The following is a 16,170-nucleotide window of genomic DNA, read 5'->3' as shown; positions in this document are numbered from 1 at the left end:
TCTATTACTTTAAGAGAGAGACTGCAGCAGAAAGAGCCCCAGGCATTTGAACAGGGGTTAGCTGCAGGAGGGAAGAGAGAAACTGCAGCCTAAGAATAGTAAGCTGCCCATTAAGATGAAAGGACACACTTGCATCTTGTCAAGAGAACACCTAACAGGAAGGGGAGGAGCCCAGGCAATATGAGCCTGGGTCCCACAGGCAGAGGGGGGAGTGTAGCCCTGAAGTCTGTTGAGGGAGGAGCTCTAGCCACTTCAGGCTGGTGGGGAGTGGCAGCTGCAAGCCACGGTCACAGGAGGGCAAGGAGTCTACTAGATAATGGTATTGTGGCCTGCTGGAGATGGAAGCTGAGTAGCATCTGAATGGTAATATGGCAATGGATGTGTTGGCAACATCATTCTTGCCATCTCTAAATATTTGACGCTCATGCTAATGTTTGGTGGCCTTCCCCAGTCACATTCTTAACTAAGCCTTCGCCATCCCAGGCTGCGTGAAGTCCTCCAGGCCCTATCTTAGTTGAACTCAGGAGGAGAGCAGAAGGAAGAAGCTTGGTGGCAGCATGCTAGTTTTGTGCCCTCCTTTGTTCACTTCTGGGCAGTTCTTTTGACCTTTCTAGACAACTTGATGAGGTGAGTGTTGTCAGGAACATCCTAGAACCCTTGTTGGCCCTTTGACTTCACTTTCATCCCTCTTATCCTATTTATTGCCCCAAGAAATCGCTTGCACCCTGGCTCTGTGACCTTACTGCACCCCAAAGGAACAGGCATTTAGTTCTAGGTAAGCCTATTTAGGGACTTCAAAAAGGCCCCAGTCACTTAGGCCAGCTTTAAGTTTACTTTGTTCCACCACAGACACTGAAAGCAGCCTTACAGAGCCAATGATCTATCTTCATGAGTTAGGTTGCAAAGTTCTTCATGCATCCAATCTGGTATGCTGTTTAAGTCTCTCCATTCTAACACCCTCACAATCTGTACCAGCAGTAAGAGCCCATTTTATTCCAGAGGTCTTGCAGAAGTTAGCCTTTACAAATTCTATTTGGCAGTTTTCTTCTATAAAATCCCATTTTTCTTTTTATGGTATTCGCCATGTTTTATGACCTTGCTAAATCAGGTAAAGGTAGAGGTAGTGAGCCTATATTTCATATGCAAAATAAATGAGCCTCTCTTTTTTGCTGATGTAATAAAAAACATAAACCTAAATTACGCTGAAATACACATCTATTCTTGTGCATTTACATAGCTTTATTTATTTTAAGAGCCTCTTTGTACTTCAGTGAACAATTACAAATCATTTCCCCAATCTCTTCAAATACTCAGGCATGCCAAGAGCTAATTAACTACCGTGACAATTGCAAGAAGTGGCAACATAATTCACGGGTTTTGAATGACTAGCAGGAATTTAATTTCAGTAAAAGAAGAATTAAGTTGCAGTAGTAACAAATAGTATTGGCAGGTAGACTACGTACATCTGAAAGACTTAAAAAAATATGTAAATACATTCAAACCTTCAATTTCGAGTTTTAAAATTAGAATTAATTGGATGGAGCTATTTTATAGGCTGTTTTACACATTCTAATATCTTACAATCTATTGAGGTGATCATCCATGTATAAAGACCAAGTTTTGAATTAATTCCCTGATTAAGTAAAGTATAAGAGCCTTGATATATAACAATGAATGATTTCGTAGAAAGAACATGTTGCACAGTGAAATAGTGAACAGAAAAAGCCTTGTATATGTCTGAATATAGTGCAGTATCATTAGCTGAGGTGGCAGGTACTGCAACGCAGTAATGGTTTGTATAATTGTTGGCATTTATCAAATTATAAGGAATTACAAATCAGAACTGCTGTTGGCATTTTAGCAAAACTTGGATAAGATTTGCTAACTGGTCTCTCCAGATTCTTTTATGGCAACAGTCAACCTGACATCTGATAGCTGTAATGATCTTGATCTCTTCCCATTAGAGTAAAAAAAAAGCTTTGCCATTGACTTCAATGAAAACAGATTTAGGTGTATAATGTTGAGAGAAAAAATATTTTCAGATAGAAAGAATAGTCTAAATAAGGCAAATCTTAGTTCAGAATCAAAACCCTAGCGTCAAGAAGCCTCATGGTCTCATAGGTAGTACTGGGATTTTGCCTTATTTGGTTGCATACTCAGATGGTATACTGAGATTGCAGGACTATTCTTTAAATAGAAGTGCCCTTAACTTTGGCCACCTAGATCCTGAATGTTCATTTTTTCCCCTATTTTTTTAGGTAATATCCTTGTTTATTATAAGCAAGTTTTCACTGTTTTTCATGAGTTTAAGTAGCTAGCTTAATTATAGAAAATTAACATATAATAGTTAAATATTACGATGGACAACTTTACACCTTGTAGTTATGCTTTGCAGTTGCAACCTTATTCATTAAGATTAGAAAATATGGAAAAGGACATGGGGAGAAAATCATTGACTTCATAAAGCTCATCAGGTATTCCAGGTGTTTCAAAACATTTTTCTTTCAAAATACTAAAATAATTGTTTCTATCTGTTCCTGGAAAAATATTCTTCCAGCATAATATTACTACTACTACGACTAATAATAATAATATGAACTAACTTTGGGGGAACTTTGCAGAGTAAAATACAGTCATGGGCTGAGACCTATAATCTATTTTTTAGATGGAAGCAAGTTTGCTACAGATAAATTATCACTCTCTACACAGAGGCATTTATAATGGAAATACTGACAAAACCTGAAGTAGAATGGCACCACCAATCTTGTATTAATAAATCTGACACTCCTGCTGAATCACCACTCTAAGCTAAAGGTAATCATATCTCATGCTACAGGGCATAAGCAGTTTCTGAGAGCAGGAAGGATTCCTCTCCAACCTGTCCTATTTCCAAACACAGGCTTATTACTCTAGATTATAGGTTCAGAAAAATACCCGCTCCAAATCGAAACAAAAGCACAGTCAAGGCCACTCAAGAACTTGAAGTTTTTTGGTACAGGGTTTTGTCAGGTACTCTTTGAGTAGAAGTGTCTGGGAGACAAGGACAGAAATTACACATAAACCAATTTAAATGACTGGAAACGGGTTCAAATCTGTAACACAACAGAAGTGCAGTGCACATAAACTGCTTTCAAAATAGCCAAAACTGGTTTAAGGTAAACCTGGATGAATGTAGTATCAGACTTAATTGATTTAAGTTAAACTGGTTTATTGAACTTATGTCCCAGATCTCCTCCAGATTCAAGTTACCTCACAGTCCCCCAGCATCCCAGGATGGTTTGCTCCTCCTCCGCAAAACCCCCTTGCAGGGTGGGTGGGCTAGCCTTGGTCCAAGCTGTCAGCTCCAGCTGAGTAGAGGTATGTTCCAGCACCCCTCAGCTTCTGACCTGCACCACAGGCTTCATTTCCAAAATCAGAAGTGAATGTCTGTTCACTTGCCTATCGGTTCAATCTATGCAGCTTAGACTAACCTGCAAATACTGAATTGATTCGGCCTTGGCCTTTTTGACTGTACTTAGCCTGAAAGAGAGAGAGAGGAGCAAAAAAGTATAGCATAGCCTGAATATGCAGGTGGTAGCTGGTCCTGGAAAAAAAGGCTTTACCAGGTTTTTGGGGAAGATGTTAGGTGAAAGAGGGTTGGTGCTCAGAACAAGGTTACTGTCTACTCTTTTGATTCCACCATTTGATTGTCTCCAACAACAAATGACATACATGGCCGAGCCTAAACAGATTGAGAGTGGTTCTCGGCAGATGCAATTTTCTCATGAAATCATGGAGCTTCTACTCAAGTGACCAATCTGTTTGTCAGGAGAAGTGAACCATGGATCATCTCCTGAGATGAGATGCCCTGTAGCACCACAGTGCACTCCATGATATCTGGCAACACCAACACCAGAAGTAGTGCCCCATGCAGAATACTGGGAACAGACCATATAGAAAGGTTGGACTGGAGAAACGATGAAGATTTGATTCCCCCTGTAGTTCAAGAAACAAGAACAAGAGTACAAACAAATGCCTGGCTCCACTTGCAAATTATCCTGTCAAACAACCAACAAACCCCCAAATTTCTGGCTGGCTGCTCATCCAAAAGAGGCAGCACTCCACAACTGAATGAATGTACTGAGCATGTATGCAAGTGGGATATGAAGGGCTTATCTTCCCTTGAATGACCATGTCTTAGCAATTGCTAGAAGCAGAGTGCTTCCAGACTGGATTAGCCAATGGTATGTTCTAGTAGCTCAGATCTTTGTACTCTGATTCTGGCATGTTTAAACAGTTATTGTTAGAATTCTATATTTTGGGATGTAACAGTGACTGTAACAGCAAGTGCTATTACAACAAAGTCTTCTCTTTGATTACGTAAACAGGATCTATGAAAAAGTAATGGCATTAAATGAATGTTTTGCTCTTATTATTTTCAGTCAGAATCCTGCATGGCATGACCAATGTGTGAAGCAAATCCTTATTGTTTATACTGGCAAGATGCAAGCTCTCATGGCTGGGAGGGGTTCAGTTGAGGGGTTCCCAGCCACAGAGGCGGCCCATGTATCCCTGCAACTGGAAGATGCAGCTGCTGCAGTGTCCCAGCCCTGGGGGTTTGTGCACCCCCAAAGGCTGGGAGACTGGCAGCTGTAATGTTTTGCTCTTACTATTTTCAGTCAGAATCCTGCATGACATGACCAATGTGTGAAGCAAATCCTTATTGTTTATACTGGTGCATGGCTGTGGGAGTTAAGAGCATCTGCTTTTCCAGAGTTGTCAAATTTCTAGGCAGTGATACTTTAAGTGAGAAAATGACCCTTTCTGGAATGAATTCTGAAATATCTAATATGTAAACTTACATAGGCCACACATGATTTGGGCAATATGTTCATAATATTTATAGAAAATCTATCTGTTGCGCTTGGGGGTTTTACAAAAACACTGCAAACAGTTTCCTTATGAAATCATATAATCGTTTCCTTGGTATATTACATTTACCTACCACGAGAATAAATTAATAGTACATGCATGTATGATCCATCCTTTTTCTTTCGACTCCTATACAAACACTTGAGAAAAATTTATTTTCATGTTGGAATGAAAGTGGAAAATAATGTATTTGTTCCAGTGTAACCAAAGCAACATAATTCAAAGATTCTTTACATCACAATTACTCCATTTGCAGTATGAGATTTCCACAATTAGAGCCCTACTTGTCACTCCCTCTAGGTATTATATGAACTAGTGAATCTCAGTAGAATAGAACTCAGTCTCACATGTGAAGCGATTGCAGAGGAAAAGGAGATAGAAAATAAAGATTTTAAAAAGGGTTCATTTTCATATGGACAGTTTTCTCTATTTGGAACCAAACTGCATTCCACAGGGATTTCTCTGCTTCAATTTTTAAATCTTGGGTGCAATCTGACACTTCATATCCCTAGTAAGAAATAAGTGCCTGAAAAAACTGCACGCAAAGAAATGCAAATATTAATAAGAACATTATTCTTTCCTTTGTTAATATTAACACATTTTTGGGGGTCTATTTTTTAGAGACATGACTAACACTGTCACTCCAGTGAAGCCTGCATTTCCTTTATTCTCTTCTTCTTTCCACTTTTAATTAATAACAATTAATATTTTGATTTTTCACTTTGTTAAAATAGATAAACAGAAAGGAAATACTTTCTACTGCATGGAAAGTTTCCTGAGAATTAATACATATGGCCATACTCATCCTTGGTGATACTCCACTGACATCAATAGCATTTCATCAAGGTAAATTTAGCCAGTATTTGAGAGAACAGATTGAAAAGGAGTATTCACAGGGCTCATGAGGAGCTGGTTTTTCAACCCAGCTGGAGTGGGATGAGATTACTCATGTACAAAGATTTGAAAATGTACATTTGGGAGAACTGAAGAACAATACATCTGTTACTCCTTCAGTAACAACCAGACAACCAGCTCTTCAAGCAGTTTTTTTTTTTTCAAAATCAAGTGAGGAAAAAAAGAAATCACACTTAAAATTATAGACCAGGAGTGTGCAATTCTTTGGGCTGGAGGGCTGGGTCATCACTTCTCCCTGCTGCACTGGTTTGGCACCCCCGACCCTGGCCTGCAACAGCTCACCAAAACTCCCAAAGGGGTTCTGCCTGGGGCCTGGCCCCGTGCTGTCACCACCTAGCGATCCTGCGCTCGGCCAGGTGGAGGGGATGGGGCCGAGGGTGGGTGGGGAGTGGTGTCTGGAATCAGGATGGGTGCGTGAGGCCAGGGCCCAGGAAAAAGCTACAATCCGCTCCTCACATGACCTGCCCATGGAACCAGCACTCGTCACAGGGACACGCGGGCAGCGAATCGTGGCTCTGCCCTGGGTCCCCATCCCCACACTGTCACTGTGCCACAATCCCAGCCCCCGCCTACCTGTCTCATTCCTGGACACTGCTCCCTGCTCGCCCACAGCCCCATCCCCATCCCATCCACCTGGCCGAGCATGCCCTACCCACACGGGTCCTGCGCTAGAACCCGTCTGCCTGCCACTCCATCAAGCGACTCGGTGGTGGGTGTGATGCAGATGAGCTTGGGTGCTAAGGCAGTGGGGCTGGGTCAGACAGCAGTGGCAACACTGGTAATGGCAGCTGGATGAGGCCACTACCACTGGGGCTGCTGGGAAGTAGGTTTGGCTGCTGTGCTGCCCCAGCCCTGCTGCATGTCTGGGGGTGGTGTGACCAGCCACACATGACATGGCCGGCCTGCCCCCTGTATCTGGGCTGGGCAAGGATGAGGGACCTGCTGTGGGCTGGTAAAATCTGTTGGCAGGCCAGATATCGTCTGCAAACTGTATTTTGCCCACCCATTATAGATCATATGCAAAAAATGCATCTGTGTAGATAAGGAACACTTCAAGAGCTTTTTCATGTTTTCACATTGCATTATTCTGTTAGCTCTTGCAAAGCCAACACCATGGCATTAGAAGAAACCTATAATTTCCCTAACAATATGATGTGTGCTTCATGGATTAAGCAGTTATTGACCTATTGTAGTAATTGATTGGCTCACAATTTTACAATTCAGAAACCACTATGTCTCATAGTTTCATAGTTTCATAGTAGCTAGAGTCGGAAGGGACCTAGGTAGATCATCTAGTCCGACCCCCTGCCTTAGCAGGAAAGAGCACCGGGGTCAGATGACCCCGGCAAGGTGCTCATCTAACTTCCTTTTAAAAATCCCCAGGCTCGGAGCCTGCACCACTTCCCCTGGAAGCTGGTTCCAGGCCCTAGCCACCCTGACTGTGAAGTAGCGCCTCCTAATATCTAATCTAAACTTACCCTCCGCCAGTTTGTGACCGTTATTCCTGGTCACTCCTGGCAGCGCACGGGGGAACAGGGACTCCCCCAATACCTGCTGATCCCCCCTGACCAGTTTGTAGCAGGCCACAAGGTCCCCCCTTAGCCTTCTCTTGTGGAGGCTAAACAGGTTCAGGTCCCGTAGCCTATCCTCATAAGGCCTGCCCTGCTGACCCCTGATCATACGAGTGGCCCTCCTCTGAACTCTTTCCATATTGTCCACGTCCCTCTTGAAGTGTGGCGCCCAGAACTGGACGCAGTACTCCAGCTGCGGCCTGACCAGTGCCGCATAGAGGGGGAGGATCACCTCCCTGGACCTGCTCGAGATGCATCTGTGGATGCATGATAGGGTACGATTGGCCTTCTTGACTGCCTCCCCACACTGCCGGCCCATGTTCATCGTGGAGTCAATGACGACTCCAAGATCCTTTTCCGTCTCCGTGCTGGCAAGAGGAGAGTTCCCCAACCTGTAAGTGTGGTGCCGGTTCTTCCTCCCCATGTGCAACACCTTGCACTTATCAGTGTTAAGTCCTTGTGATATAAGTTTTAAATTTCACACGTCAAATTCACTCCAAGCATAAGCTTACTATAGTGAAGAACTCTTACTGGTTTTACATCAAGAAGGATACACCCTGTTCATAATTCGTGTAACATATTGTTTATCAAGAGACTACCAAGATATCAATTTATTTTGAAAGCAATAAATGAGGCACATTACAAATAGCATAATTAGCCCTTTTGACCTGGGTAGTTAGTCAAATTTCAGGAGCCTGCAGACTGTTTTGATTAGCAAAATACATTAATGAGAGTCTGGTATCTCTGACACGATCCCATTTGTTTACAAAGATAACATTCATAGCTCCTCACATCTTTCAGGCAGCGCACAGCCCAAAAACCTCTCCCCGAAAGGTTTTTTTAATGTCCATTCCCAGAACTCTTAAGGAAGAAATCATCTTTTTGTTACATATATGCACCGTTTTCACAGTTGGATCTCTAGGTTCTGCCAAAATACTAAATGATAATAATTTATATTAAATAATGGTACTATTTAATGGCACTAATCCATTCTGAAATGTTTGACTTTATTAACTGTTCCGATGATCATTCTGCTGTACAAATATCTGTAGTGACTTTCTCTGTTCTTCAGCATTATGTTTATATTTCTTGGCCCCAAATTTAATGATACGACACAACTCTGACCCTGCCAAAACTTCTGCTCTCTTTTCTCTTACTCCTTCTCTGGTACCTGCACTTCATGGAAATATTCCTCCTCAATGGCCCATTTGCAAACTTCTCCCACTCTTAATGATTTTTTCCCTCATATTTAGAACTCTTTTTAGACCAATCCAGCTTCACAGAACACCACATATTCTAGACTGCTCTCTTTCACACTGTGCATGTCTGAACTGTCTTATAATCATCTGGGACAGAAACTGCATTTGAAAGCATCATAGCAAAATAGGACTGGACGGGACTCATGAGGCCATTTAGTCAAGGCTGGCACTAGATTTACAACACAGTCATTGATGGCTAGAAAATGGTATTTACAGGCTTGCTTTTAGGAACTGGCTTATCAGTAAAGTAGATATGTATTAGAATAATGGTCACAGGCAATTGCAAGGGTTAATTGGTTTCAAAAAGCCTGTTCGTGACAGTTTCCTTCAAGGCCCACTGTGTCTGAAGCCAGGCACACAGGCTGGGAAATGGAATAACAGTGTCCCATAACATAAGGTGGCATTAGGTCACAGTGCTCAACTGCAGTACCCTTGGGATTTCTGGTTTTGGTGGACAGACCAAATTAGGAGACCAGTAAAGGCCCAGATTAAAATATATGCATGTGATGGGTTTGTTGGAACAAAGGCCTGTCTAGGTCAGCCTGGATCACCCTCCTGTCTTCTGGTGTCAATGCTTTGCCCCAAGGTTTGGTGAACTTGGCCAGTCTACTTCTGACTCCAATGTCCACATCATTAATGAAGATGCTGAACAATATGGGTGCAAGGACAGAGCCTTGGGGGACCCCACTAGTCACAGGGCACCATGACAATTGAATTCCATCAATTACCACCCTCTGGGTCCGACCACAGAGCCAGTTCTCCAGCCAGTGGATCGTGGTGGACCCAAGGCCACAATTGGCCAGTTTCGCCAAAAGGTGATCATAGGATACCAGAGTGAAGGCTTTTTTGAAATCAGTATATATGACATCAATCTCTTTTCTCTTGTCCAGGTGATAGGTTACCTGTTGGTAGAAGGTAATGAGATTAGTCAAGCAAGACGCGTTGGGAAATTTGGTCATCACACCAGATGGCAAAGCTAACATGTTTAATGATTTCTTTGCCTCCATCTTCCTAAGTAGAGACCAGAACAGCCACCTCCCTGCTGGGCCCCCCTCGGGCCCCGGGGGAGGCACACCTAGGCCAAGGGTTAGCGAGGATTTAGTTAGGGAGCTTCTGGAGGGGCTGGATGTATTCAAGTCAGCCGGTCCGGATGATCTCCACCCTAGAGTTCTAAAGGAATTGGCCGAGGTCATTGCAAGACCCCTGGCATGGCTTTACGAGCACTCGTGGTGCTCAGGAGTGGTGCCAGAGGACTGGAAGAGAGCCAACGTGGTTCCCATCTTCAAAAAAGGGAGGAAGGAGGACCTGGGAAACTATAGGCCAATTAGTCTTACCTTGATCCTAGGCAAGCTGTTCGAGAAAATTATTCTGGCACACATCCAGGAGGGGCCAGCAGGGGACTGCATGCTTAGGGGCAACCAACACGGGTTCATCAGTGGCAGGTCCTGTCAGACCAACCTGGTGGCCTTTTACGATCATATCACCAGATCATTAGATGCAGGGGTAGCAGTGGACATAGTCTTCCCGGACTTCTGGAAGGCTTTTGACACTGTCTCTCACCCTGTTCTCATTAAGAAACTGGGGGGCTGTGGTATAGACACCCACACAGTCAAATGGGTCGCCAACTGGCTGGAGGGCCGCACCCAGAGGGGGGTAGTGGATGGGTCCTTCTCAACCTGGAAAAACATAGGCAGTGAGGTTCCACAGGGCTTGGTCCTCAGGCCCACACTGTTCAACATCTTCATCAGTGATTTGGATGAGGGGGTAAAAAGCACCCTGTTTTTAGTATCTGCTGATGATACTAAGATGTGGGGGGATGTGGTCACACTAGAAGGAAGCAACAGGCTACAATCAGACCTAGACAGGTTACAAGGGTGGGCGGATGAGAATAGGATGGGCTTCAACACAGACAAGTGCAAGGTGATGCACCTGGGGAGGCACAAACGGCACCATACCTACAGGTTGGGGAACTCCCCTCTTGTCAGCACAGAGGCGGAAAAGGATCTTGGAGTCATCATTGACTCCAAGATGAACATGGGCTGGCAGTGTGGGAAGGCAGTTAGGAAGGCCAACCACACCTTGTCATGCATCCACAGATGCATCTTGAGCAGGTCCAAAGAGGTGATCCTCCCCCTCTATGCGGCACTGGTCAGGCCACAGTTGGAGTACTACGTCCAGTTCTGGGCGCCGCACTTCAAGAGGGATGTGGACAGCATGGAGAGGGTCTGGAGGAGAGCCACTCGCATGATCAGGGGACAGCAGGGCAGGCCCTATGAGGAGAGGCTGCGGGACCTGAACTTGTTCAGCCTCCAAAAGAGAAGGCTGAGGGGGGATCTCGTGGCCTCTTATAAACTAGTCGGGGGGATCAGCAGGCATTGGGGGAGTCACTGTTCCCCCGAGCACTGCCAGGAGTGACCAGGAATAACGGTCACAAGCTGGCAGAGGGTAGGTTTAGGTTAGATATCAGGAGGTGCTACTTCACGGTCAGGGCAGCTAGGGTCTGGAACCAGCTTCCAAGAGAAGTGGTGCAGGCTCCTACCCTGGGGGTGTTTAATAGGAGGTTAGATGAACACCTTGCTGAGGTCGTTTGACCCCAGTATTCTTTCCTGCCATGGCAGGGGGTCGGACTAGATGATCTCCTCAGGTCCCTTCCGACCCTAGAAACTATGAAACTATGAAGAGCCTCCTCCCCAGGGGAGAGAGGTGGAGGCCATCTCTTCCCAGCAGCTCGCTGCCTCTCTCACCAAAGAGCAGACTATGGTCACGGAAGCCAAAGCCTTCCCAATGACACCAGTGCTGCAGTCTTTGGTTAACTGCGTGGATCCTTCTCTCCCTCCCCAGCCCATACCCTGAGACTGGGAAGATCAAGGAGAACACCACCTGTGCCCCAGACCCTTTAGCCCTGCTCCCAAATCCTTGTAGCACCTCATGATCTGGCAGGGAGCACTTAAAGCCATTTCATTGGTGCCCACATGAATAAGGAGAATGAGATAGTGGTCTGTGGGCTGGAGGAGCTTAGGGATCTTCTCCACATGTCTCAGATGTGGGCCCCCAGGAAGCAGCAGACTTCCCAGGCTAAGGGGTCGGGGTGGCAGATTACCCCTTCAGTCCCCCTCAGGATGGAGTTTCCCACAACAAACACTTTATGTTTTGTCTTGGGGAGAGCGGGGGCGGTAGCTGCAGTTGAGCCTATGTTGCCTGTGGAAGAGAGGTGCTCACAGTCCCTGATGGCACGCAGTCTCTGGACTGTGGCCTGGAGCTCCTCCAGCTGGCGTGCCAGAGACCCCAAAAGGGAACAGACTCCATAAGGGGAGGTGGCCACACTCCCAGGCCCCAGAGCCTGAAAAAGGGATAGGCATCCCCCACAGCTGAGAGCCATATCACATGCATGTATCTTTCATAGATTTCATAGACATTAGGGCTGGAAGGGACCTCGGGAGATCATCGAGTCCAGCCCCCTGCCCAAAGGGCAGGAAGTCAGCTGGGGTCATAGGATCCCAGCAAGATAAGCATCCAATTTACTCTTGAAGGTGTTCAGTGTAGGTGCTTGAACCACCTCTGCTGGTGGTTCTTAATTTGGTCATTTCTCAGTGACTTAATCTGGGTGTTCCCCCAAAACAAGACATTTCAGGGGCTTTGTAGCTGGTCACTGTGACCTGATGCCAATTCTGCAGGTTCCTTATTTTGTTATGGAACACTGTCTTCATGTTTTCAATTTCCCAGGCCTGTTTGTCTGCCATCTTCAGACATGGTGTCTGCCTGAAAGGCTGAGAATGTGAAATTTTTGTCACAAACAGACTTTTAGAAACCAATTAAACCTTTTGCCATTTACCTGGACCATTGCTCTAATGAAATATTTACTCTACCCACAAACCAGTTCCTAAAAGCAAATCTCTAAATATCATTTTCTAGCCATCGGTCAAGTCCCTTGCTCAAGGCATCATCCCTGACTAAATTATCTATAAAAGATGACAGGTTTTATTGCAGTATTTCTACTTCAACTATATTCATGTTGTAGACTATAGTTTCATAGACATTAGGGCTGGAAGGAACCTTGGAAGATCTTCGAGTCCAGACCCCTGCCCCAAGAGCAGGAAGTCAGCAGGGGTCATAGGATCCCAGCAAGATAAACATCCAAATTTGTCTTGAAGGCGTTCAAAGTAGGTGCTTGAACAACCTCCAGCGGCAGTCTATTCCAAACCTTTGATTCAGTTTACTTCTTTAATCTATGCACAATGAATGAAGAATTACATGCCAAAGACTGTTTCACGCAACATTAAACAAAATGATCCTTTAGCATCAATGCAGTCTTGAATGGTATTGTTGACCTGTCAACAATGGTGAGCTGCCAGACACCCATGACAAACAACCTCTGGCTGGGCCCTTTGCCCTAGTAAATGCCTTTAGAGAAGAGACTGTCTGCTGTGCTGCTTGCAATTGTGGGTCACCCCACCAGGAGGTCAAGTTTGTCTCTCAGGAGCAGAATTCAATTATAACTCCTTGAGTCAGGCCCAAAGAGATACAGGAAAGGTGAGAAATCAAAGGCTGTGGTCTCAGAGTGGGAAGGAGTTTAGGCTCCCTCTTTGTTCTGGAAACCAAAGTGTGCTGGCTTCAAGAGTCAGTCTCAGAGACTAGACAGGGCTGCAGCAGTCCCAAGCAAGTACCCCCTGTATGTCATTCCATGACACCTTCCCAGTCAAGTGTCTGTTTAATCTGATCTTGAAGTGTTGGAACCAAACCTGCACACAGTGAGGCCTCATCAGCATCCAATTCACGAGAAGAGACCCCTGTGGGACTCCACTAAAAACTTGCCTGCCATTCTGACATGGACCCATTAATAATTATATTTTGCTTATGGCTATTGAGCCAGTTATATATCCACCTTATAGTAGTTTTATCCAGCCCATGTTTATCCAACTTATTAATGAGGTCATGCAGAACCCTGTCAAAAGCCTTGCTTAAGTCCAAATACACTATATCCACAGCACTCCCTTCATCAGCCCAAGTTGTTACTTTGTTAAAGGAGATCTGGTTTGTTTGACACGATTTGTTTGTCATAAATCCATGCTTGGTGTTTGTGATCAGCCTTTCCTCCTCCAGACATCTGCAAAATGGTCCACTGTAATCTCTTCTTCCTTTTCTTTACATATTTGCATATGTATCCGTCCAAACAAACATCAGTATTAAACACATATGGCTGTATTCTGCTTTCCTTATGCCAAGAAATAACACTTTACTTCACAAATAACCCTGCATAAATCAGTAAGGTCCCTTTCAAATTCAAACAGTACAATATGTAGGCAAACATGGTGAAATACGGTCCTTTTTCTTAGAATATCTGAGTTTAGTTTCTCAAAATGTCTAATCCAAAATAAATAAATAAATAAATCAAGAAAGGAGTATGATCAAAGTTGGGAACTTAAAATTCTTATCTACAGAACAGGACAGACAGCAGCAGGGCCAGATTCTCCTATACTTTCCTTGTCTTATGTTTTTGTATGACATTATCAATGTCCATCTACTCTTTGACCTCCATTCTTAGAGCAACAAAAATGCTAATTAATGCTAACTGTATGGCCTGTATCTAACTAGGGACAGAAATAAATTGTCAGTTTATTTCTCATATGGCACTGATGGAAACAATATTGTCACTATCCTTTTTCACAGGCATGACACAAAGTAGCCCCGCAAACTCCCTGAGTGCCACTTTGATTCCCTTCTCTGAAAGATCTGGTGCTCTGCTTTCTGCTCCCTGCCTTGTGCCTCCTGACCATTCTGCTGCTCTGTTTTCTGCTCCCTCACCTGTCTGCCATTGTATTGCCTGTCCCATGTCACTTGGAGCACCTTTGCCACAGGTTGGCTACTGCTGTCCTAGACCATCTAATCCTTCCAATTTTTTAAAACCTGTCATCCTTCCTCACACTGGATGTTGCATCCTTACTCCAGAAGTAAGTAATTAGACAAGGCAAAGTACTATTTAATTGGAGTAAAGGTAGCAGATTTGGTAAATAAAATATGGAGCAAAAACACTATTTAAAACCCTCCGGTAATTCTCAAATTAATGTGTCTTTAAAAGAATCTCTTGTGGATTCAGTTCTGGAGGACCCGAGAACATTTTTAGATAGTCTACTTATATTAAAAAAGAAATAAAATAATAATTAATTTCATTAGTCAAACAGCAGGTTAAAACAATAGCTGGAAGCTCCAAAGAAGTTTTTCATTTAGGCTAAGGACAGACAGTACGCATAAACCAATTTAAGTGATCAGAAACCGGTTTAAACCTGTAACAGAACAGATGTTCAGTGCACATAAACCAGTTTGAAAATGGCTGAAACTGGTTTGAGATCAACCCGGTTGTATGTAGTATCAGACTTCACTGATTTGGCTCAAACCAGTTTAAACAATCTGCCCAAGACCACTTGCTGATTTAAGATAAACCAGACTCTCACCACACCCTGGCATGTTCTCTGGGCTGGGTGGTGCTCTGCTTTACAGCAGGGCTGGCCCCTCTCTTCTTCCTGGCTGCAGCTACAGCACAGACTGCAAGCTGTTTCTCCCCTCTCCTTCACCACTCCCTGCTAAGCAGGAATTTCCCCTCCCCTCTGCCTTGATGAGAGGTGTCTGTGTATTAATTAGATGATCACATGCTGGCTAGGGTCCATGCTGAGTCAACAGGTAGAATCAACAAGTACCTGGTAATGTCCCTCTGTAGTTTTCTTAATGGGATGATAAACACTGAGTTAGGGGTGATAAACACCATGTTATCAATTCCCTGCTGGGCTAATCAGAGCATCCTGCTGGGGCCTAGCCAGGTCCCTCAGCTCAGTTCTGTAGAAGGGAAGGGAGGGCCGCTCTAGCACCCCTCAGCTTCTAGCTTGAGCCACTGCAGACATGTACCTGCATGTCTGGGATGTCTGTATGGTTACACAGTGATATAGCCTAGCCAGGTTAGACTAACCTGCAATGATTGAATCAATTCGGGTCATGCTTTTTTAATATCTGTCCCTAGCCCTACACACACACACACACACACACACTTCTACCAGAAATGCAACAAGTCAACACTAACTTGTTCAGACTTAGGTCAATACTAAAGATACCTGATATGACAGCATTCTTCCAATAACTGTTGTACTTATTCTGTCAACAGTAATACAAATAAGTAGGGTTTCCAACCACTCAATTATATCTGTTATTTGGATATAATTTTCAGATACCTGTATTATTTGCTTCATGTTGAACTATCTAGAGAACAATGCTTGAGTATACAAAGTTATGTTGAAAGGTTACTCCAAGCAAAGCAAAAACATGAAAAAAATGCATTACTCAGTCATATATTTTAAGCATATTGAATTATGTTCAGTTTAATGCTTTTTTTAAAGGGCTTGGGACTATTTATGTAGATGGGAACTATTCTGCAGGACAAAGCACAATTGTAACAGAAGGATGCAGTTATTATATTACTATAATATAATAATGCATATAAAGAATCACAGACACAGTTAATTATCTAT

The 16,170-nt window shown here is 43.9% G+C and overlaps 1 protein-coding gene across 3 annotated transcripts in view; it reads right to left on the bottom strand.

Moving 5' to 3' along the window:
* Positions 1 to 16,170, bottom strand: part of NKAIN3 (sodium/potassium transporting ATPase interacting 3) — a 691,062-nt gene that overhangs the window by 464,311 nt on the left and 210,581 nt on the right. The gene's annotated exons all lie outside the window — the stretch shown is intronic.

Source organism: Crocodylus siamensis, chromosome 3 (genome assembly GCF_052110815.1).
Source record: "Crocodylus siamensis isolate JL-2025a chromosome 3, ASM5211081v1, whole genome shotgun sequence".
NCBI classification, from domain to species: domain Eukaryota; kingdom Metazoa; phylum Chordata; order Crocodylia; family Crocodylidae; genus Crocodylus; species Crocodylus siamensis.
This window is presented reverse-complemented; position numbering and strand designations above follow the sequence as displayed.